This window comes from Syngnathoides biaculeatus, chromosome 11, assembly GCF_019802595.1.
Source record: "Syngnathoides biaculeatus isolate LvHL_M chromosome 11, ASM1980259v1, whole genome shotgun sequence".
Classification (NCBI taxonomy): Eukaryota; Metazoa; Chordata; class Actinopteri; order Syngnathiformes; family Syngnathidae; genus Syngnathoides; species Syngnathoides biaculeatus.
The window spans coordinates 17,876,751-17,899,308 of record NC_084650.1 but is presented as its reverse complement, the minus strand read 5'-3'; the positions used below and the strand labels follow the sequence as shown (position 1 = coordinate 17,899,308).

The 22,558-nt window shown below is 42.3% G+C and overlaps 1 long non-coding RNA gene across 2 annotated transcripts in view; it reads right to left on the bottom strand.

Annotated features, from left to right (window-relative positions):
• LOC133508886 (uncharacterized) overlaps nt 1-22,558 on the bottom strand; it is a 55,057-nt gene that overhangs the window by 13,450 nt on the left and 19,049 nt on the right. The window contains exon 3 of one of the 2 annotated variants that reach the window (XR_009797174.1): nt 6,094-6,673. The exons of the other annotated variant lie outside the window; for it this stretch is intronic. This is a non-coding gene — a long non-coding RNA (uncharacterized LOC133508886). Of the gene's footprint in view, nt 1-6,093; nt 6,674-22,558 lie in introns of those variants that run through there. 2 annotated transcript variants of the gene reach the window in all.

The following is a 22,558-nucleotide window of genomic DNA, read 5'->3' as shown; positions in this document are numbered from 1 at the left end:
AGCTACTTGTTGTGCAGATTGTTTGATGAAATATGATCGCAATAAAAGCCGTATTAAAATGAGGTGCAGCGTGCTGGCGGAGATGGCATCGCATCGTCCATGTTGCCGTCTTCATCATTCTCGTCACGAGCTAAACGGCGGTGTTGACAGGGGGGTGGGAGACACGTGTCAGGACCGGAGGGGGATCGCTCATTCATACCCCAAATGTTATTTCTATGCAAATGAACACGGACCGAATTAGAGGAGATGGGCTATGAGAGTCCCGCCAGTTGCCACGGCGACCGGAATCTCATCATCATCATCGCAGTCAAGTGGAGCAAAAGAAGAATATGAGAAGCTCGTCGAGAGGCTACGAGACGAAGAAAAGAAGCAATAAGATGAAAGAAAAGAAAAGGAGAAGTAGAAGAAGATTCGCAGAGGGAAGCTACGAGGAGCTTTCGACCAAATATTTTCAAACTGCTTCAAACCAAAATGGCGGACATCCTGGTAAATTTTGTGTGTGGGTTGCTGAAACTTTTCTATATCTTCGACATCATCTTTGATACATGTCTACCCAAGTAACTGGTGATTGGTGGAAGTGATGCCAATGTCAAATTTTTCAAAAAATATCTAACTGACCTACTAATTAGCCCTGAAAGGTTACTTCGTGTTGAATTCTGATCATGTATTGTTTGAAAGATAAGTTTGATGTCAAGCTGCAACTGGGGTCAGGGACATTTTTTTTTTTAAATTTGGATAATTGACCCAAAATCTGCTGTTTCAGACCGGAATGCGTTCAATTTTAACCATGGGTCCCTGGTATTTTTTTGCGTGCGCTGTCATGATATAGAAGTCCACCAAATACTGTGTGGATTGGTCAAAACTGTTCCAGGAGCTGATTTTTCAAATTCACATAAATTGCCAAATTGGCCCAAAACGCCTGCTTCAAACCATATTGAGCGACGACATGAAATTCAGGCAAGGGTCATTGAGACTTTTTCCACGGATCCCGATATGATTTACATGTCCACTCTATTTCTTATTAAAAGGTTTGGTGTGGGGGAGGCACGTTTTTTTTAATTCCCAAGAATCTCCAAATTTACACTATAATTTCAAACTAAAATGGCCAACTTCCTGTTGAAGTTCAGGCATGGGTTCTCTAGACCAGTGTGCCCAGACTTTTTTTTAGCCCAACTACTTTTCAAGCAGCCATCCTCTTGCAAGCTACCAACGGGGGGAGAAATGGGGGGGTTGATGCTGCCTCCTATATTTAAAATTCAGAATTAGCTTTTTGTGCACTGTGTTGTCTCTGCTTTCATCCTGGATCGGGCTGTGCCAAGGTGGAATTTAAAAATTACACACCGTCTCATCCTGTACTTTCTACTTTGGCGTCAGACCAGACCTTTCCCACTCGGCAAAGAGAAAATCTCATCCAGTTTAACTTTTTTCTTTTGATTATTCTCATACTCCGACAGTCATTGCATCTTAAAACAACAGCATTTCTTTTTTATCTTTCTCCATTAATATGGAAAGTAAACATAAGCAGCATGTCTAGCTCTTCTTTGCTCTACCTTGCACAGACTGTGTCGCGAACTAAAGCAGTGGTGGTGGACGCTGTCATGGGCTGCGTAAGTACTGTAACATTTGTTATTGTGAGTGTAAAAAGAGTGTGGCGAAGCAGCGGTCGTTGTTCGAGAAAGTTCCGTGTGCTGCCTAAAAGAAACCAGCGGCTTCATCATTTAATTTTTTTGAAGTACGTATGTGAATTGCGCCATTGGATGTAACGACCAGTCATCCCTAACTCAATGAATCACATTGCTAAATGCTACAAACTGAATAGCTGTATGTTATACTTTGAATTTGCATTGGATATTTTTTCTCTGCGCGCATTGCAGAATACGTATCTGCGAAGAGACTGCATCAGCAGTGCACAATTGCGCACGAGTGCAATTTAGAGGGAACATTGGCTGACTTTTTTTCTCTTATTTTTTTAGGCACGCCGTCCCGCGATTGACCAAGACTGCCTCGCGATCGACGTATTGATCCCTCCTCTAGACTATTTCTTGTGTCCTTATCTGTCCAGCTTTCGTGTCAACTTGTGGGACTGGTGCTAGGTGCAAATATTTAAAATGTACATTTATGGGCAATATTGACCTTAGAATGGCAGTCTGAAACCACACGGAGTGACTTCCTGATCACTTCTGGTCATGGGTCTAAGATACTTTTTCATGCAAGTAATCGTGACAGACATGTCCGGCCAGTTTTGTGTTGATCAATGAAATTGGTGCTCGTGGCAGAATTGTTTTTTTTAAATTGTAAATGTCAAAATGGACCATAAAATGGAAGATTATTGCTCCTCTTCTTTTTTTTTTTTTTTTAAACTTTGTAGTGAGAGTCACTGATGCCAGGTGCTAGGTGGCCTGTGTGCTACCTCCATCCGGACCCTTTCAATATTAACAACGGCTGGGGTTGTGGGTTTGGTGTGTGGGGAGGTGGCGTAGCACAAGAAAACAAAAGCTGCTTTATTCCAGGGAAAATTCAGCACATGAAATATTTAGTGTTGTTTTATTTGACACACACACACACACACACACACACACACACACACACACACATGCTTTCTTCCTGCCTCCCATGATTCCACTGGGCTCTCCTGCCAGGAAACGCTCAGCCTGGAGCACATGGCCTGTCTGCGATAAAGACACGGCAGCAACAGAAGAAGAAGAAGAAAATTCTCCAAAGTTTTCTTTGGACTTGCAGCTAACGCTCTCTCATTTTCTCTCCCCAGTCAGCATGCAGCAGACTTCTTAGGAGATTAGACGTTTTTAGGCATTTTGCAGCTCCTCATCCCCCTCCATCTCAACTGGGGTCTAAGTTAGGCTGCAGTGACCCCGGGGGGGGGTTTAAACGCCGCCCGGCCCTCCCCAGCTATCTGCTGCCATTTGGCCACTTGGCGTGATCATTGGAAAGAATATCTGCCGCTTTCACACCCAATCAAAGAGACATAAGAGGAGCCACAAGCTCATTTTTGGACAGCGTGTGTTGGGAGGGGGAATGGATGGAGTTTGAGGGGAAACTGGGGCTTCGAGGCCAGCGTTATTCCATCTCTGCGTTTTTACAAGTAGGCAGAAACGAATCTCCGCGGATCTCCCTTCATCCCGCACAAGACATTTGGTCAAGATCTTATCGTTTTGAGTTGACTTATTAAGAGTTCCCCCATTTCAATTTAGACATTTAAACCAAAATGGCAGACTTCCTGTCTTTTGGGACACAGCTTCAAGACTTTTTGGTCAGTCTACTCATAATAGAAATCAAACGAGCTCCAGGAGCTGAGCTTTAAAAGAAATCCAGAGTGTAAGGACGCCTGGAACTGATCATTAAAGTGCTTCAAACTAGAACGGCAGCTGTGTTTTCGGGTATGGCTTCTTGAGAGTTTTTTAAGGTTTTACTTGTGTCCTACATGGATGCCAAATGTCATGATGCTAAATTAAAGCTGGCTTTGAGGGTTTGATTAAAATAAGTAATTGAAACATTTGAGGCTAACACATCCAACGAGAATGGGAGACTTCCTGTTTCTTTTGTGGTATGGCTACTTAAGATGTTTTTATAACTTTACTAATAATAGATCTCTACTAAATTTCATGGTAACTGAAACTGGCTTTGGGGGCTGAATTTTTACAGTATTCCATGAGGCACAACAAAGGGGTCAGAGCATCTGCCTCGCAGTTCTGAGTTTGCATGTTCTCTCCATGCCTGCGTGGATTTCCTCCCACATCCCAGAAACATACGTGGTTTATTAATTCCGTCCATCCATCCATTCATTTTCTTTCCGCTTATCCTCACAAGGGTCACGGGGAGTGCTGGAGCCTATCCCAGCTGTCAATGGGCAGGAGGCGGGGTACACCCTGAACTGGTTGCCATCCAATCCCAGGGCACATGGAGACAGACAGCAGCCGCATTCACAATCACACCCTAGTGGCAATTTAGTGTGTGTCCAATTAATGTTGCATGTTTTTAGGATGTAGGACGAAACCGGAGTGCTTGGAGAAAACCCACGCAGGCACGGGGAGAACATGGAAACTCCACACAAGTGGGGACAGGATTGAATTTGGGTACTCAGAACTGTGAGGCCGAAGCTTTACCAGCTGATCCACCGTGCCGCCGTTGATTAATTCCATCCATCCATTTTCTTTTGCCGCTTATCCTCACGAGGGTCGCGGGGAGTGCTGGAGCCTATCCCAGCTGTCAACGGGCAGGAGGCAGGTTACACCCTGAACTGGTTGCTAGCCAATTGCAGGGCACATGGAGACAAACAGCTGCACTCACAATCACACCTAGGGGCAATTTAGAGTTTCCAATTAATGGGTTGATTAATTAACAGCTCTAAATTGCCCATAGGTGTGAATGTGAGTGCGAATGGTTGTTTATGTGTGCCCTGCGATTGGGTGGGAACCAGTTTAGGGTGTACCCCACCTCTTGCCGAAGATAGCTGGGATAGGGCTCCAGGACTCCCATGACCCTTGTGAGGATAAGCGCCTCAGAAAATGGAAATTTATCTATCATAATAGATCACACACACACAAAAAGTCAGTGGAACCTATACCCAAAATCAAACTGGAAGTCGAATATTTCATTTTGCTTTGTTTGCCTATCCCTACAATCTCCATCTACTTTAAGAACAAAGACAATGATAATTTGCTCTCTTTTCTTGGGTAAAAATGTAACACAATGCTTATTACTGTATTGTTCTTGTACCTAAGAGAGCATTTCTAATATTTAGACCATGTCATCAGCGGGTCAAACAGTAATCCTCTAGTGACGGATACAAAATGTCTGCACAGTGTGTTCTTCTCCACATTAATTTGCTTCCCGCTGCGGGGACGCTTTGCCTTTGATGCGGTTCCCTTTCAAAAAGTAAAACAAGACATGAATTTAACATCGCCGTTGTTTATCTATTCTCAAACGCAGAAGAGAAGGAAAAAAAAAAAAAATTGTTTCGCCTCGTCCATGTCGCTGGGAACAATTTAACAGTTCAAAGTGGTTTTAATGCGTCTGTGTGGCTCGCCTCAAAAGGATTTGCAAGCACTTTTGAAAAAAGACGCAGATACAGCAGAGGTGTTTGATGTGCTCACGACTGTCTGAGCGCCCCAACAGCTCTCCACACCATTTAACATTCATTTTTCATCAACTGCCTTTGAACAAGTTGCTGCTATCCGTTGTTACGCCGGCGCCCTCGGCCTCTTTGGCTCCGCTCATGTCGACTATGATCCGCCGACTCGCCTTCGTTCGCTCTCATTTTTTTACACACTTCCCCCGCCGCGCAACCCCGCACCCACCCTCGTCGGACCCCGGAGGAGAAACGGCAGATTCCGCGCGGCCCAAATTGGGAAACAGACAGGAAGGGAAATGTGAAGAAATTGTGTACAAAAATTCTGGAATACAAGTATTGCCACACCTACGGGATGTGACGGGCAACAAAATGCAGGTAAATGAGATGAACAAGAGTACTGGGACAGCCAGAAGAAGTGAAAAGAAGAAAATGTGGACGTAAGTATGGACAACTAAAAGATGGGGAGGGGGTGGAAATCACACCTCTAAATTCATCCAACATTGTCACAACTGGTTTTAAAAGTCAGACATTCATCTGTGCTGAAATCTTTTTTCCGAGAAATCACTCTCTGACTTTCAGATCATCTCGGTCAGCCGTTGCCTTGGGCGTCAGAACAAAATGGCAGACTGATGCAGAACACGAGGCAGCTTTTGATTGACAGAAGGCTGACACAGACCAGGTCCTCCTGGATGGGAATCAACGACCTGGGTCGAGTCCTGCCATTCATGTCAAGAAGAACCTTGGCTGGTTTGCTAACCGGAGTTCAAGTAAAACACAAAAGCACTGCACCGCTGTTAAAACTAAAAATAAAAAAAATGAAAAAAAAAGCAAACAAAACCGACAAAAAAAAAAAAAACAAAAAACTATTGATTTCAAGCTAAACCAAGCACTGGTGGTCTGCAAAAGTTGAATGGAGGCAATGGGATGGTTCGATGTTTCATTTTGAATAATGTTTTATTCATTTTCAATCAGGTTTTTTCAGTTCTAAATATTAGGTGGCGAGTAAAAACGGCTATCGGAAATAACCAAGATGTGCTGAGGAAATTCCACCTGGTGGCGTCCTAGCTAATACCAGCCGTAGATGTCGCTAAGCTAGGGATAATAAACACTAAAGTATACAGGATTATCTTTCATCTCAAGGTTCTTCAACCAGGTTCGAACCAGTTTGTTTGTTTCCTGACTTTGCGTTTTGTTTCTATGGATGTTTTCAACACCCGCTGCTGTTATTGTGGCAGTGCTCCCCTAGAAGGTCTCTGCGTGTGTTGTGTCGGTTTCTGTCCCATCTTTAAACCACGTCCTGTCCGTTTGCGCCGTATTTCACGAACAGGGCGTGATGCATGAGGAGCACTTGATGTTTCTTTCCAACCTTGAAGAAGCATTGACGTTGTTGCTTTGATCGTGTGAGTGTGCACGAACACAATAATGACTTTCCTTTCAGCAGGTTTCATCAAAGTCTCCCATAATCCTCTCTGCTTGACTTCATCAAGGAGGTCAAGGGCCTGGTGTGATTGTATCTGGGACAGGGTCAGCTCCTTCATCCCGCTTTTCACCCTTTCATTCTCTTGTCGAGGATCATCTGCATGCCTGAAAGGGAGAAAAGTGGAAGAGGCCAACGTGAGGCCAATGATGCAAGCGGCAGGCAAGACGAGCGCTAGCCGCCGCTAGCGATCCAGCAACAGAAAGGCAAACCCTGTGAGGGTTCAGGTGAGGAACCCCCACTTGGGGAGGGGATCTTCTTCTTCTCCATAGGGTGTCGTGACACAGTCATTACGTCCTCCTCCGGTCAAAACCGAACCCCTGAAGCCCAGGTGAGCTCTCAAAGATAACAAGAAAAGGCTGAGTGCTTCAGCAGCACAACATATTAAACGTAAGACCAAGTATTTTCTTTATTTTTAATAGTTAGAGGCAAAATAATTTCAGGATTTCGTATCAAATGTGAATTCCATATGCAAGTGATGTCCAGATCCCTAACGAACTACATTCACCAGGTCTGCCTGTTCTTGCCAATGATGACAAAATCAGTTTCCGGTTGATTTCCTGCTTTTTGAAAGGTCTGCATAAACTGGTAAGTGGCTCAAATGAAAATTGCCAATTAGCTCCAGTTTCTTTCCTAAGGACCTCCACACTCGTACAAGCAAAATAAGACAGAGGGGTTTGTTTTTAGTCAGTCGACGTTTAGGTAAGGATCAAAGCAAGTCATAAGAATCCTATTGATTTAAATTAATTCATCACAACAGATTTTGTTTTTTTACTTTTTGGGAGCAGCTCTGATTGTACTTGTTTGTCATATATCACAATAGGAAACCTATTGACTCTGAATAATTTATGACCCTAGATTATTTGTTTTTATTTTTCCACATTTCTCAGCAGATCAGCTCCACAACTGTCTGGAAAAAAATTCTCAGACATTACACCAAGAATACCACTCTGGCTTTTGAATGATTTAGGGCACGAGGATCTTTCAGGACTTTGGGTCAAAGTTGAACAGCTAACCCATGATGACACATGCGCCACTTTGACAGTTCATGAGTTCGTTGTCCTGGTCTTACATCATCGCCTTGTCTGACCTGTCGTCCTGGTCGTCCTCCTCCTTTATCAGACTTTTCCTTCTTCTTCAGTGAACACGTAAGGAATAAAACACAAGGCAGCTTTCTTTTTATGTCTTGACACTTGAAAGAGAATCCATGTAAAATTTATCACATCTTCTCAACCACCAGAAATGATCCATCCTCGCTGGGGTGAGAGGAGCATGAGCTGGTTTAGAGGAAGGGTAGTGTAAAGATGGGGGTGCTAGGTAAGGAACAGGAGTGTGACAGGTGAACTTGTCCTTTTCTGTTACAGCACAGACACATCAAGAGGAGCAACGCAATCTGGTTGGAGTAGAAATGTATCTACGCTGCCTATGTAAAATTTAACACATCTTCGCAACCACCAGCAGTGATCCATCCTCACTGGGGTAGGAGAAGCGTGAGCCAGTTTGGAGTTGGAAGGGTAGTGTACAGCACAGTAACACCAAGTACAGCAACGCAATCTGGTCGTAGTAGATATTTAGCTACACTAGGGCAGTCAATCACAATGTGAAACGAAACACCAATCATGTAACAAGGCATTGTGGAAGTTACGAGTTTTCTTTGACAGAATGATTTGATTTTGTCGGAATAATGGACAAATGGAGAAATCGAACCAAGGTTGCAATTGTTACATACTTGTCAAGAGTGAATACACGCTCATGGGCCTTTTTAGAATCTGAATCAACTTTGTATGCCAAGTATGTTCCCTCGCCTTTTCGGCTTGTCCTATTAGTTGTCGCAACAGCGTGTCATCTTTGTTCCATGTGAGCCTGCATCTTCCTCTCTTAACACCTCCAGCCCTCATGTCTTCCCTCACAACATCTTTTTCTTTGGTCTTCCTCTCGCTCTTTTGACTGGCAGCTCCATCCTCATCTCCCTTCTCCCAATATACTCACTCTCGCTCTCTTTCTCCTCTGAACGTATCCAAACCATCGAAGTCTGCTCTCTCTCACTGGGTCTCAAAAACATTAACTTTGGCTGTCACTCTAATGAGCTCATTTCTAATCCTATCCGACCTGCTCAGTCCTAGAGAGAACCTCAACATCTTTATTTTCGCCAGATCCAGCTCTGCTTCCGGTTGTATTTTCAGTGCCACTGTCTCTAATATGTACATCGTGGCTGGTATATTATTCATAACACCCTCAATTTCAAGTTTCAACATGATCACTTGATCTGATACTCTTTTCACCTCCAAGAACACTTCCTTTAAAATAAACCCTACTCCCTTTCTCTTCCAATCTAGACCATTGTATTCCCTAACCCTGTCTTAAATCCTGAATGCGACCCTCTAAACTTGGAACCATGAAACCATCACCCTTGTTTAGATCCCCAGCCTTGGAAAGAAACCGACGCCTTTGCTTGAAAACCTAAGCCCGACTGAAATCGTGATGCGAATCCCTGACCCATTCTTCAAGCCCAAATGAGAAATTCTACACTGGGCTTGAAACCCTAAAACTTGTAAGAACATTACTAAAAGCCCTAAACCTGGCATGAATCCCTAAAATTAATTAGAAACGTAAAACCTTAACCCTGGTTTGAATTCATAATTTGAAACCACAACCTTGGCCTCAATTTTGATTTAAATTTGTATTTCCCTTTCTGTAAAAATATTGATGTTTACTTCTGTAGCTGTTTTATTCAGAAGTTAATTTTGTGAACAACACCAATCATCATGACAAAAGAAGTCACTCACTTACTTAGTCACTGGAAAATGATTTATTTAAGCAATCAAACTCCCCCCAAAAAAGGTTGAGCTAATACAATATAAAAAAAAAAAATCTCCTCATTTTGATTATTTTTCTATCTTAACGGCAGTTTCTTGAAGAGCAGTAATTGCGGCAGCTGGTCAATTATGCATATCTCATATTAATACTTTATTTGGCTAAGAAAAATTTAAAAAAGATGCTTCTCCCAAAATATGCCCAAAATTAAAAAAAATGCCATTGTTTGATTCAGTGATGCTTTAAATGATTACATTATTTATATTTTATAGTGCATTTTTCATATGACACAATATTACAGTTTTCAACTCAAGAAGGGGCTGGTCTTATTGTTCGATTGAATTCTGACACCATTTCTCCCCTGTACAGGGAGAAGAGATAGCGAGGGTGGACGACTTCAAATACTTGGGGTCAACAATCCAGAGCAATGGTGAATGTGGTAAAGAAGTGAAGAAACGGGTCCAAGCGGGGTGGAACAGCTGGCAAAAGGTGTCTGGTGTGTTATGTGACAGAAGAGTCTCTGCAAGGTCGAAGGGCAAAGTTTATAAAACAGTTGTGAGGCCGGCCATGATGTACGGATCAGAGACGACAGGAAGCGGAACTGGAGGTGGCAGAAATGAAGATGTTGAGGTTCTCTCCAGGACTGAGCAGGTTGGATAGGATGAGAAACGAGCTAATCAGAGGCACAGCCAAAGTTGGATCTTTTGGAGACAAGATTCGAGAGAGCAGACTTCGATGGTTTGGACATGCTCAGAGGCGAGAGAGTGAGTATAGTGGTAGAAGGTGTGCTGAGGATGGAGCTGCCATTTGTACTTAGATGAAAGATAGTTTGAATTATGAAAATGCTGAGGAAAGCTAGACAGGCTATCTAAAAAATAACAGCTATTCAGAGCAAATGAAATAACAACAACACTGGAAAAAAAACGTTTTTGACGTGATTTTTTTTAAGGTAACTGAAATTACATTACGTTTATTAAATCAGCTAAAGCTATGATCAATCTTAGCAAACAACTCCGTGTTTTCCTTGGCTTGAAGCCCTAATTTGAAACGGGAGCCCTTCCTCCACAACTCTCATATGAAACTGAAATCCTTTGTCTCGGGACCCTAACTTGAATGGGTAAGTAACTCTTGGGATTATTGAACCTCATCTGCACTCCGTTGGATAGGTATTCAAGTCATCTTTGTAATGGCAGGATGCTTGATACGCTCTCGTATTGCTTTTTAGTCTCAACTTAGTTGTTTGTGCAAAATCTGGATGAACAAATGAGCCGAAGTGGCCACCTGATGGGAATTATGGGATCTACTTGAATGTGTTATGTGCCAATTGAAGCAAATTCAGCCCTGCAACAGGTGACACCGAACAGATGCTGTTTGCACTTGTTTCAATCTAATTGTAAATCTTGCAGGCGTGAAGGACCAAATGAAATGCATCGTCACGGTTACCATGGTGACAGGTTTCGGAACAACACACACCGGCAAAACAACGTTTGCTGATCAACTCGGGGTAGCTATAATTTTTAGGTATCCTGTATTGCTTCAAAACCTCAAATGTAACCAGGACCATCAAACATTAACCCTAACTTGAAATCCTAATATGAAGCATCAAACCCTAATTTGCAACCCAAAACCTTCCTTTGAAAAACCTAACAGATAGTTCCAACTTAAATTTAAAACCCGAACGCTGGCTTCGTCTTGAAACCCTAAATTATTGTCTCAAACAATAATCCATATTTGAAAGTCTAATTTGAAATCCTAACCCGATGTTTTTGATCATATCCCAGATATGAAACTCGATATTGAAACCACATCTCTGGATTGAAACAGGAAACAAGGGTTTTAACCGTAATTTGAAACCCTAACAATTTTGGAATTTAAATGTGAAATCCCAAACTTCCCCATAATTTGAAACCATAAACCAGACTACAAAATCTTGATTCTTGCTTGAAGCCAAAAGCTGCACTTGAAACTATATTTTCAAACTGTAACCCTGTCTTCAAACCCAAATGTTGGCAAAAGAACCTTGGTTTAAAAACGAAAACCTAAACTTCAAAGTCCAATTTTCAACCTTAGAGATTTTAATTCTTATTTTGAAACCCTAAACAGGGTGCTACCTTAAAACAAAACTGTGAAACAATGAGCTCAGAATCTAACTCCACTTTCAAACCACAAAGAAAACTTGACACCCTAATTTAAAATCCTAACCCCCGGTTTCCAACCGCGACCTTGTGCTTGGAACCCTACCCCAAACTTCAAACAAAAATGTGAATTCCTAAACCTGGCCTCAAATCATCCATCCATTTTCTTAGCCGCTTATGCTCACAAGGGGTGCGGGAGTACTGGAGCCTATCCCAGCTGTCAATGGGCAGGAGTCGGGGTACATCCCAAACAAGTTGCCAGCCCACCGCAGGGCAGATTGAGACAAACAGCCGCATTCACAATCACACCTAAGGGCAATTTAGAGTGTCCAATTAATATTTCATGTTTTTGGGATGTGTGCGGAAACTGGAGTCCCCGGAGAAAACCCACGCAGGCACGGGGAGAACATGCAATCTCCACACAGGCTATCTATCTCTTTTAAAATCTTACAAGAACGAAGGACCGGATGAAGTACACTGCTGTTGCCACGCCGACACACTTTGGCCAACGGACAAAACAGCAAAAAAACAAGGTTGGATGGTAGACCCCGGGCGGCTGTTATTCTTATATCAAAGCTGGCCAGCGTAATTACCTTGGCAACGGCTAACTAAATTGCCAGGGCCGGGCCGGCCAATTAGGCGGGGACCGAGTGGCTAATGGAGAGACAATTACGCAGACCTTCTCCCCATTAGCCTCCAATTGCAGCCAGGAAATTCAGTGGCGGCGGGCGTACGGAGCGTCTGTGACGTTCAAATCAGATTAGCACTCGCAGAGAGCACTCAGACGTGGCCAGAGTTGTCCTCGTCTACTCCAGTGTAGTTGGAGTTTTTTTGTTTTTTTTTTAAAGTAGCTTTGAAGCCACGAGGAATAGCGAAGCCAAAATTTGAAACCCTAACCCAGGCTTCAAATTAGGGCAGCACGATATTAGGGGGGAAAAATAGCAAGGCAATATTTTTGTTCTTTTACGTATTGTGATGTTAGCTCATACCGAAACAGTGTTAGGAGAGTTCATTTCTACATGAACTAGTTCAAAGGTCATCGTTCCAAAAATGAACTACTTCAACTCATAGTTCATAATTCAAAATTTTCAACCAAGTTCACCGATGCAAAAACTAGTTTTTTTTTTGTTGTTGTTGGGGGGGGGGGTGTACTATCAATGGACTAATACCCATATATGGTATTTTTTAAATGAGGAATTATTACAAAAGAAAATGAATCTTATGCTATCACGGTGCGATCGTGAAGTGTATTAACTAAAGCCATCTGATAAACAATTTTCATAATCAATCTTTACGATTATGTAATGAATTACAAAAGAACAAGCGCTCTCATTTACGTGGTGTCCCTGAAAGCACCTCCCGCACTCCCCGCAGCTGCCATGTTTCATTTTGAAGAATGTAGACTATCTCCTTGCAGGTCCATCTGCTGGTCTCATTCCATATTAAATTTAAATAATATGTATATAAAAATAATAAAGTTGAAGTTTATCATATTATAGTATACTACAGTACACCAACATCGCAGCAGACCCTGCTAAGTGATGATTGCACACACGTATAGTCCAATGACGATGCTCAGGCAAAATATCCTGCAGCCCTACTTCAAACCCTAATTTGGAACCATACCTCCACTTCAAATATTAAACAAAAAATTTAAACTGTAATCCTGAATTTTACCTGTAATGTGAAACACTAACTCTGACCTCAATCTCTAAAAACATCAAACCCCAATCCATGTTCTGTTCCTAGCACTAACCACCACCACATCACATCCCAGCCGCCTTTTCTGTTAGCCTGGCATTCGTGTTTATGTACCGCCACGATTGGTGATTTAAATTTTGACAGCAGACATCTGCATATTCAGCTGACATACATTTTTTTTTTTATTTGCTTAAGTCTGTGTGTGTGTGTGTGTGTGCATTAATAACAGCACCTATTGACTTGTCGTAAAGCCGCGGTCCTTGAGAGTATTTATGAGCCTTCTACTAGCTCGGTGGCATTTCCTTGCAGCCGAAGCGGAACGACTCACACGATGACTCCCACCTTCCTCCGCCGGCAAGCTCCCAGAGTTCATTGCGCTGCTTTCCCGGCATCAGCGCCTCAGATTCACATGGAAAGCAAAGCTTGTCCGCATCAAAAGTATCGAACGAGCAGCCTAGACAAAGTGTAAAGCTCAGCCCGGAGGAGATGAACTCGGCTGAGGGTTTATATGTTGTTCAAGGTAAGCACCGGCTGGAATCAATGATTAGAAAATCTTTTAGTTCCAGGACAAATGATCTTGGGGAGAAATTGTTTGCAACGCCAAACATATCGGTCAAAATCTGAGTTCATCAGAAAATGACCCTAAAATGGAGAAGATGGTCGTCTCAAAGCAAGATCGCAGCCTTCCTGAGTACTTTTGTGCATGTTGTCTTGGAACATGTTTATCAATCAATTACACACATCCCTACTGGAACATTTTTGTGGGTACACTTATAACACACGACTACCAAATTTCAGCCATGTAGAACCAACTTTCGCGGCTACATTTTTATTTAAGAAAAATAATCTAGAAGGTAGGGATCCCTGGACTTGACAACAAATGTTTGCTCCAAACAGAAATAGCGAGAGTTCCAGTGTCTTTTCAGACAAGGTCTAAGAATTTTTTGCAGGTCTGGTCATAGACTTCCTTACCAAAGTTCATGTTGCCAAGTCAAAATAGCTTAGGGGGTTGAATTGTGAAAAATACCAGACTGTGACCTGCTGGACTTCGGAGCTATCGGAGACTTTTTCAGGGAAACCTGCAAAATTACCTCAGAATTTCTATTTCAAAGCAAAAATGTTGGAGTATAAAATGTCAAGTTGCCAAGTCAAACTTGGTTGGGGGCTGAATTTTCAGGAAAAAAAAAAGTGTGGTGGCGCTTCCAACATTATTTCTAGAGTCCTTCAAATTTTCTGCCAAGCTCACACGCAGAGATTGACAGAAAATGAAATCTTGACAAATTGTCTCATACAGTAGGTTCAAATTTGTCTGCAATTGGCTGAGACATTTCAGGCATAGCTTGTTGAGACTTTTTGTAGGTCTACTCAAATTTTTCCACATTACTCAAACTGGCATTGAGGTGAACTTAATCGGGGGGAGGGAGGGGGAGTTACTGGGAAGGATCTTTGGAAATTATCCTTAAAATGACAATTTGTCTCAGAAACGAGGGTTATATTTGGCACGAATCAGAATAAAAATCTTCTGGAGTATTGAGGCTTATTTTAGTTGATGACTCATGAAGACTTTTGTTGTTTGTGTGTTTATGCGTCATTTCTACCAAATGTCATGTTGTTCAATGAACCTGGCTTTGGGGCCCGGATTTTAAACGAAATCCGTGAGGGGTGATTTGGACCATTTTCCCCAGTCCAATACTCGACGGTGTGAAAGCAGTCTGATCTTTAACGACTTCAAGGGGTTCAACTTGAGTTAATTATGCAGATGATTTACTACTTTTTTACTGCCATGCCGCACTAGCTTATCGACTGCACTGACTAAGCAATAAGAGAGTGCTTTGCAACAACATCCCAACACACTTTGACGGCGTAATAAATAAGAATGAGTCATCAAGTGTTCCGTTGACCCAAGTGAATGCTAAAAAATGTGAGTTTGTCCCTCATATGGGTTTTTACCGCAAGCTTTTTATAGACAAAACAGAAGACAAACAGACGCAGACTTAATGGACCTGGGATTTCGTGGAAGTTGGGTGATTTTGTCGCGCGTGTCCTATGAAATCCGATGCTTTATTGGTACACATATACATATATATTTGGTGAGAAAATTTGCAAAACTAGAAGACGCAAACTGTAAAGTTTTCTGTGTGATTACTTTAACAACAAAATAGTCACTTGGTTAAAATGATACTCTCTACATATTTTGCCATAGCTAAAGATTGTATTACGATACAACATCTATACATTTTCTTTGCCGCGTATCCTATCGTATCGCGGGGCGTGCTGGAGCCTATCCCAGCTGTCGACAGGCAGGAGGCGGGGTACACCCTGACCTGGTTTTCAGCCCATCGGAGGGCACATGGAGACAAAAAGCCCCACTCACAATCACACCTCAAGGCAATTTAGAGTCTCCAATCTGGTTTCAAAGCATGGTTAATATCGGGAGGAATAAAAAAAAAATTAAATTAGCCACACAGAGGCAGTCTCACAGTTCTCAGGACCCAGTTTCAAATTCAACCTTGCCTGTGTGAAGTTTATATATTCTCCTCAAATTTGCATGGGTTTTCTACAGGTACCGTTTCCTCCCACGTCCTAAAATATGTGTGGTAGGTTAACCGAAAACTCTAATTTGATAAGTGTGAATCGGTGTGAACATGAATGTGAATGGTTGTCTGTCTATGTGCTTTGCCATTGGCTGGTGCCAAGTTCTGGGTGTACCCCACCTCTCACCCGAATATAGCTAGAATAGGCTCCAGCACGCCTGCGACCCTAATGACGATAAGTGGTAAGGAAAATGAATGACTACATATTTAAACATTTGATTCTCATTTCCTTTTTCTATCAGCAATTTAAATTACTGGTAATTAAAATCAGAAATTTGATTTTTGAGGAAAAACGATCAGAGACCTTATTTTGTGATAGGTGAATCCTGTATTGATATCCTGGGCGACTTTCAAGTGTTAGAGCAGTATAGAGGTAAAGGAGCATATAGTACAATTTCTTGAAAAAAGAACAAGTTTCCAGCAAAAAAAAAAAAAAAAAATGATATATGTTTGTTTTATGCTAAGATAAAGAGAACTGCCTGCGTTTTTGTGATCAGGAAATTAGCATCTATTGATGAGTAGAACCAAGCCCTACATCGATGTAAACAGGCAGGAAGTCAGGACACAGGCGAAAAGGTGGAAGAGAGGGAGGGACATCCAGAATCGTGTGCAGCTGTGAATTGAAGCATCCAACCTGGCTGGCCAGCATAAACACCAACCCCGCTTTGTACGCTAATGCTGCTGTTGACAGTTGCAGACATGACCTGCAACAGATGCACAGCCTAATTCACCCCGCAGACCTCTAATGGAGAAAAATGGACGAGGCAGTCAGTGACAGAAGGTGCTGCACGCGCATCTATATTCATCCACCTTTACGTCAAAACGGTCACTTATTCAGGGGAAAGTTTTTTTTTTTTTTTTTTTTTTTGTGCACGTGTGTCGTGGAAAGAAGTTGACACCTGCCGGCAGATGCGAGGCACAATTCCCGGCGTGTTATTGGTGAGATTTCATTATTCATCAATCATTAATGGGAAGTCATCTATATCGAGACGATGCCAAACTGCACCAAATTAACTGGAATCGACAGTTTAAAACAGTTTGACCCATGAGTTTGTTACACAAGTACCTCCAAAACATTTTTTGCACAATATGACTTTTGCATTAGACAACTTGTCACCTTCTGACCTTCTGTAATTCAGTCATAAAACTTTGCCAACCTGCCACACCATCAAAGGAATGAGCTAAAATGAACTTAAAATGAGTGCTGTAAAGCAAAACGGGATCTGTCCTGTTTCTTTTCAAGCCTGGCTTTCAGAGATTTTGTGACTCTACGAGATGTTATATGCTTACCAAATTTCATGACGAAGTAAAACTGGCTTTGGGGGCTGAATTGTCCCAACAAACAAATCATGTCAATATTTCATGGATGATTTCTTGAGACCTTTTGTGGGGCTACACACATGATAGATATGCCAACCAAAGATTCTGTTGCTAAGCGAAAACTGGGGCAGCATGGTGGAGCAGTTGTGACACAGTTCTGAGGACTGGGGTTCAAATCCCAGCCTTGCCTGTGTGGAGTTTGCAAGTTCTCCCAATGCCTACGTGAGTTTTTCCAGGCACTCTGTTTTTTAGTCAGTCGTTCAAAATGTTCTGCTAAAGAATTCTGCATCTTTTTGGATTACAGTCAAAAACCAATTGGACCGATATTAACAGATTATGAGCAACATTTTATTACCGGTACTCCAAACTTTTTTTTTTTTTTTTAACAGTCTTTATATCTCCAAATATTCTCTGTCAATGAAGTCTCTGCTGTCTTACTAAAGCAGCTCCAACTATCGGAGACAAATACCTTGTGTTTTTGACGTACTTGCCAAATAAAGATGAGTCTGATTCTGATCGAATTCGATGCTGCCAAAAACTGGCAAAGGGGCCTAAACTTACGATCCTAGGGGACATGCCCCATGTGGAGGACTTCAATTGACCCCTCCGTGGATATTGCGCAATCCGCGTCACTGACAAATCAGAGGCCAGAGATCTGCATCGACCAAAGCCCGTTTTTGCTCCCGCCATTTTCTCTGACAACATTGAATGGTCCAGTGTAGGTTTAGTTAGCGTTTTATCGCGTATTTGGGTTGTTTTACAAAAAATATGGTTAAGAGGTGTAGTCACTGACTTTGTAATAGTGACGACTGGTATCCTGAAAGGCTAGTTGGTGGAGTTCGATTCGTACCCTTTCCAAAACCGAAGACCCAGTACGAAAAATGCCTTCGATGGGTCAAACTTTGTGGAAGACCGCATCATCAACTAAATCCATCTAATATCAACCGGAACACATATGTTTGCACGAAGGTATGCCCTATATTTGATTTTCAATACATGTCTCGTATAAATGAATTCGAAGTTCTTCGCTAGCATAACACTGCTGCATGTGAACAATTGACACACTTATTCTTTGTTGAGTGATATTTAGCGATGATCGGACTGCACAAACGTATTGATTTCTTGCTGGCTCGCGGCCAGAAGCTTAACCAGACTGTGTTTGCACGAAGATATGCCTTAAATTTGATTTTTAATACACGTCTCGTATAAATGAATGAGACGTTCTCCGATAGCATAACATTGCTACGTGTGAACGATTGACACACTTAATTCTTTGTTGAGCGATATTTAGCGATGATCGGACTGTACAAACGTATCGATTTCTTGCTGGCTCGCGGCCAGAAGCTTAACCAGACTGTGTTTGCACCAAGATATGCCCTAAATTTGATTTTTAATACACGTCTCGTATAAATGATTGAGACGTTCTCCGCTAGCATAACATTGCTACGTGTGAATGATTGAATGAAATCAGAAGCATGGAGTCTGTCTCAGTTCAGAATGTATTGTATTGTATTTGCCTTTTTTATTGTTTGTCTTACGTCAGCGCACGTGGCGTGACGTCACTTCAGGAGGCGTGGTTAAGTGCCCTGTACAGAGGGGTCAATCATCTCAGGGTCTTGTCCACAAGTGAGGGAAGAATGGAACTGGAGCTTGGCAGGTGGATAAGAAGGAGTTAAACTGAAAAGCCAAACTCTTAATTTACCAGTTGATCTACGTTCCTACGCTCAACTATGATCAAGAGCTGTGGGCCATGACCGAAAGAACAAGATCCCGGATACAAGGTGTCAAGATGAGTTTCCCTCTACTTTAGACATTGAGTAAGAAGCTCAGACATCAGGGAGGGGTTCAATGTAAGCAACTGCTACTCCGCATTGAGAGGAGCCAAATGAGGTGGCTCGGGCATCTGATTAGGATGCTTCCTCCATGCCTCCCTGGCGAGGTGTTCCCGACATGTCCCACCAGGAGGAGACTCTGGGGATGACACGGGACACACTAGAGAAAACTATGTCTCCCGGCTGGCCTGGAATAGCCTCGGGATCCCCCTCGGAATGGCTTGATGAAGTGGTTGGAGAGAGGGACAGCTGGGCTTCGCTGGTGTAGCTATCCCCCCGCAACACAGATTTGGATAAACAGATGAAAGATATTTTTAGTTTATCAAAAGACAGATCATTATGATCGTCTCCAGATAAGTATATTCAAGTGGCTGTCCTCCCTGGAGCAGCATCAGCCTCTGCCGAAAGACTACCTTCCCCACTGTGAACCCTCATAATTCCCCACATTTACATTTAGAGGTTGGTAGGGTACGCGGACAAGCTCCACGTCAGAGAGTGAGGACAAAACACTTACCTCAAACTCCCTTAAACTCAGTGGGGAATCATAACCTCACTGATGAATTATCGAAATGTCCTTATGATGCTTCCTTTTATGGCCTGCCTGCTCCACTGCCTCTTCCTCACAGGAACGCTTTGGCAAAGTCAAATTGCTGCTGCTCCAAAGTCCACTGACAACGTTGATGTGGGAGAAGGCGTTTTCTGGATTTCCTCACCAGGGATTCCTCATTTTGTCCATTTCATCTCCAAATTGGCATTTTATAGCAATTTAAAAGTGTTCTTAAGCATTGCATTACTTTTGTACTCCAAAAACCTTAAAAATAAGTCAGTTATCCTAACCATTAGGGTTCATATATACTAATCAATATTATGCAGACCTCTTCAAAGGTTTTGAAATTACAAGGCCTTTGTTTAGTAGCACAAAATGACCTTTCACTGTCACTGGTTGTTAGCTAATAGTTGATGCCTAGCTACATTCCCCTACTAATACTTACTAATTTGTACTACGCAAGTCCTCAATGCAAACAAGTCAACAAATCAGCATAGCCATTAATCATTTCCATAGGTTCTAATCAGCATTATTAATAATCAGGAAATATTCTTCTGAACTGCAAAAAAAAAATAAAATAAAATAAAAAATAAACTTGATAGCATTGTTACGTTTGTTCGACAGGAACGAAACACTTTTTAGGATTTTAGCTTGCAAAAGTGTCCGAAATATCAAGAGCTGTGATTTGTATGGGCTGATACTCAAACTAGCATGGTTAGCATGTTATAACAGTCACTAGCTATCTGCGTGGGTGCTTCTTAACATCACCAACGCAGAATAAGAACTATTAAAGAGTAGCTGTGAGCTTTTTCTCACTACTTAAACCCCACGTTTGATTGTTGAGGCTGATGAGTGCCTTTGATTGAGGCTAATTTATCATCTTACAGCAAATAACATCTTCAAATGAAAATGACAAGTGTCCAGAGACACGTGCTAAACTCCTCCACCTGAAACGAGATGATTAACGCGCCCATAAAAGGAGGATCAGCACATCTGAGGTTAACAAGCTCTCGCAGCTTGTTATTGATCCAGCCTCAATCGATCCAACTCAAATCAGAGCAGACGGGAGCTGATCAGGCTAATTATTTTGGGATCATGCATTCATCAGCTGCATTACTGGAGTGCTTCCGATGAGGGGCTGTTTTGTGTGTGTGTGTGGGGGTGGGGGGTTTCTCTTTTAAAAAAAAAACATGCATTTAAAAGTAAGGTAGGATTTTTGCCTGCTCTTGTCTTAGTTCTGGTAACATGCAAGTCCTCAAGGACGGGTAGTGGGGTACCGACAATCCTTTTAGCAGTGTTAATTGTCTGTTGCAGAGGGGGTTTGTCCTTTTTTGTAGCAGAACCAAACCAGACTGTGAGTGAGGTACACAGTAGTGATTCAATGGCTGCTGTGTCGTTCCCTTGGCAGGCCACGCTTCCTTCGAAGCTAAGGAAAGTACATGCTCTGCTGGGCTTTTTTGAGGATGGAGTTGATGTTCGTCTCTCACTATAAGTCCTGAGAGACTGTAATTCCTAGGAGCTTGAAGGTCTCGACAGTTGATACAAGACAATTGGACAGCGTGAGGGGCAGCTGTGGTGAAGGACGCCTCCTGAAGTCCACGATCGTTTCTCCAGTCTTCAGTGCCTTCAGTTCCACAGTTGTGTCAGCTGCACCACACCTCCGGCCTCTCCACTTCCTGGCCGCTTTTAACCCCAAATGGCAGACTTCCTGTGTTTTTGTCAGTATACTCATAATGGACATCCCTACAAAAGTAATATTAGTGAATGAAAGTATCTGTAGGGGCTGGATTTCTAAAATAATTAAGGGGGCAGCAACTGAGCAAATTTAGCCTAAAATGGCTTCAAACCAAAATGGCAGACTGGATTTAAGGGTATGTCTGCTTAAGATTTTTTTGTGGGTATTCTCAAGATGGACATGACTACCAAATGATAATTACTCAGGGAAATTGGCTTTCTAGGGATAATTTTAAAACTCATTTCTCATGTTTTTGGCAAATGATCAAAAGTTCCTACTAAGATCCACCGACAGAACAATAAAAACTCAATGTTTCCAATTTAGTGTCAGCCCTCTGTTTAGTGAAAAAAGTTCATACTGTGTGTGGTAGTAATCAATCTCATACCTCATTTTTGAAGGAACCCTGGAAAAGCCAGAAATGTCATCACAAGAAAAGCTTCTTGAGGCTTTTTGTGGGTCTCCTCATGATAAACATGCCTACCACATTTACTGTTGGTAAGTAAATGTCTCTTTAGGGTCTTAATTGTTTTATCAGGGGGCTGAAACTGAGTGAACTGAGCCAAAAATGATAGATTCAAACCAAAATGGCGGACTTTTTTTTGTCTCTTTTGGGGTATGGCATCTTGAGAGACAGGAATTTAACTAAATTTAATTATGGAAAATTGCACTGGCTTTGGGGGCTGGGTGTTTAAAAAAGCACATTTTTGGACAATAAACAAAAATGTATATTTTTGCACAAATGTTAATTTCCAAGTTTGTGAAACCTGCCCAAACAAAAAAGACAACTACAAGAGTACCTTCGCACCTCAGTATCACCTTTGTAATCAATTTCCCAGATAGTGAAACTTGGGAACAGATGGCTGACAGTTTGTTTTAAAATATGATCCTCCCTTTCATTCCCCTCTTCATCGACCTCGTCATTGGTCCTTGCGAGAGCCTCACCTGTGCTTCAATTGAAATCTAAAATGTAAATGTGTTTTATTCGGCAGAGAAAAACGCACCGTGAGGTGAGCGCGGGGCAACAACATCTCGCCAAATCATTTCCCCGATGCATTTACATGCAAATTCGGCCCTCCGTCGCCACAATGGAGCTAGGCAAATCATTGTCTCATCACACAGAGATGGATTTCATCCCCTGCATGAATCAGGCCCGAGCTGAATTCATATGCCGAGCGCTCCGAGCCAGACTCCTCATCCTCCATCACGGGGGTGCGAGTGGTGGGGGGTGAAGGCAAACAGCCCCGGACCCTTTAGCATTTGCGCAAATGTCAGCGAAAAGGACAGATCTCGGGAAGTAGGGACACAAAAGCTAAA